The sequence below is a fragment of the Dipteris shenzhenensis genome, chromosome 24, assembly GCF_047967505.1.
Source record: "Dipteris shenzhenensis isolate YYH24624 ecotype China chromosome 24, Dip_SZ_1.0, whole genome shotgun sequence".
NCBI classification, from domain to species: Eukaryota; Viridiplantae; Streptophyta; class Polypodiopsida; order Gleicheniales; family Dipteridaceae; genus Dipteris; species Dipteris shenzhenensis.
Window position 1 is genome coordinate 15,176,168 of NC_141619.1, and position 3,035 is coordinate 15,179,202.

Sequence of the window (3,035 nt, forward strand, 5' to 3'; positions counted from 1 at the left end):
AGGATCTCTTCATTCTATGATACGCACTTGTTCGCGTTGTGCTCTTGTCTATTGCTTTCTCTGTTATCTATGGCATTGTTCCTTCTTATCTCCTTTCTGGGTTTGTTCTTCCTGTTTTGTTCTAGTACTCAACAACTCAGCACTCCATAGCATCTTTCACTAGTGTTGTGTCATAGGTTCACACATCACGTAGTGTAGTGCAACTGAGATGGAGTTGTGACATAGGTCTACGCATCACCCACTTCATGCTCCTCACATCAGTGGCCTTAGGCCTCCGGTAATACCTCTGAAAGTGAGTGGACCTCCCCCTCAGATAGTTGTTCAAGCTCATGGGGTGATTGTGTAGCTCCTTTTACTCTACATAGCCCACAGACTAGTCATGGGGTACCTTCTTGCTCCATGATCCACAATTAAACGTGTTGCAAATCCAATGAAGAAAGCTACTTCTTTCATGCCAAATCCACATAGGCACTTTTCAATCTACCCCATCTACTAACTTTCCTCTAATACTTCAAATAAATCCCTTTAGTCTACCCTCTATCCTCAGATGCGTCATCTCATGATGTCTAGAAAGGACCATAATATAGGTCAATCCAGTCTGTAATTTCACTATGTAAGAAAGCTAAAAATCACGTGGCATTTTGGGAGATATGCTATCAATGACCAGGTGATCTACTCTAGAAATTGTTGCCTATAGTTTATCATGATTGTGCATAGATAGTATGATCCTTTTCAACAAACATTCATGCTCTCTCATAATGGGTTAAACCTTAGTTAAACTAATTTAGCCCAAAAACTAAATGTGGAGTAGCAAATGGATGGACTCACTCTCTCATAACGGGTTGAACCTTAATTAAAGTGGTTTCTTCCCCAAAAAAAAAATTAAGTATCAAATGGATGGGCTCACCTTTCACATTCAAGCGTCTAATGCACACAGCCTAAGACTATAATAACTACTACTGTGTGCAACCTTTATCTACCTAGGGTTTATATATGACAATCTACCAAAGCTCACAGTCTCCTTTGAAACAATTTGTCTTCCAAAAAGCTCTTCTTAGCTATTTGAAAAGCTCTAATAAGGCAATATCTTTCACTTTGAAACCTTACAAAATCTTTGTTCATCAATTTCCTTCTCTCTATCTTTCTCTCTATTTACCAGGAAGAAACCAAAAGACACAACAAAATTTCTAAAGCAAATTATGACCAAGAAAATACAAGCAACTCACAAATCTAAGACATCTTTATTCCCTCACAATTCTTTCAATGAAGATTTGCTTCGATACCACTGAGACAACCCCTACATTGAGTCTATCACTAAGCTCATCATCAACAAACCATGGACTAGAAACCAAAACATTGAGTGCTTCATTTAGAACTCACCACCTAATCATACATCAACCCACTCACCATCAAGGTCATAGGAAAGACACAACCCAACCCTAGGTCAAAAAGAGCCCCATCATGTGGCATTTTGGGAGATATGCTATCAATGGTCAGGTGGTCTACTCTAGAAATTGTTGCCTATAGTTTTTCGTGATTGTTCATAGACAATACGAGCCTTTTCAACAAATGTTGGTGCTCTCTTATAATGGGTTAAACCTTAATTAAAGTGATTTACCCCAAAAACTAAATGTGGAGTAGCAAATGGATGGACTCACCTGTCACATTCAAGCATCTAATGCACAAAGTCTAAGACTATAGTAACTCCTACTGTGTGTACAACCTTTATTTGCTTAGGGTTTGTAGATTGCAATCTCCTAAAGCTTACAATCTCTTTTTAAGCAATTTTTCTTCCATAAAGCTCTCCTTAGCATTATGAAAAGCTCTAATAAAGCAATATATTTCCCTTTGAAGCCTTACAAAATCTATGTTCATAGCTTTCCTTCTTTCCAGCTTTTTGTCCAACTCACACAATAGAAATTTCCTCCATAGCGAGCATACCATCCTGGCATATCTGGAGGGCCAGATGTATAGAGGCTATTGAGGGTACTCAGGTTCACCCCTCACACACTTTGGCTAGTATCTAGACAGACACCGTACATACTTTGATGGCCATATGGATGAGTATACAGGGAGACTCCCGTGCAGCCTCAACTAGGAGGGCTTCTTTCTTCAGGGAATGGAAGGACTCTCCTTTCTTCTCTGAGACTCCTACAGGGTTGAGGTGGCACTTTCAACCTCAGCCTTGGTTGTTTTCCACCTCACATTGAGGGGGTTTTATTTATCCTCATGATTTCATGATGTTGTATTTTCGCTCAGAGCTTGCTCTAGCGAGTTTCTTTCTTACTTAATAGAAGTCTCTTTTTTGCCCAAAAAAAAAAGAAATTTCCTCCATTTACAAGGAAGAAGAAACCAAAATACACAACAAAATTTCTCTAATAGCTTTCCTTTTTTCCAGCTTTCTTTCTATCTCACACAATAGAAATTTCCTCCATTTACCAGGAAGAAGAAACCAAAAGACAACACAATTTCTCAAAGCAAACTATGACCAAGAAAGCACAAGCCACTCAAAAATCCAAGACGTATTCAGTTCCTCACAATTCTTTTAATGAAATTTGCTCTAATACCACTGAGACAACTCCTACATTGAGTCTACCACAAGGATCATCATCATCAAGCAATGAAAGTAGGGGATTAAGATGCGTTGCACATTCCACAGGCAGTCCAAAAATAGTTTGGAACATTCTGTTCTGCAAAACTAGTGATATACCTATCCTTGGAAGGGAGAGTGAAAACGAGACTCCTGCAATTAGCCTCAATATTTAGTAAGACGAATTCAAAATGCCAAAACGTAAGAGGTGCAATCGCAAACCATAATCTGCAAAGCAGGTGAACCACATATACAACTCTAAGCTCAATATCGATGAAAAGTTTAACTTCTATTCAAGAACCTGAGTGTCTATGCAAAAGGTTTCCATTTCCAGCATCATTACGCTTCTGAAATCTGTTAAGGAACTCTCCAGCAGATTAAAAGGAGGGGGGGGACTTCATATCACATAATGCATGTACTGCATGGTTGGTATCCTTTTTCGAGG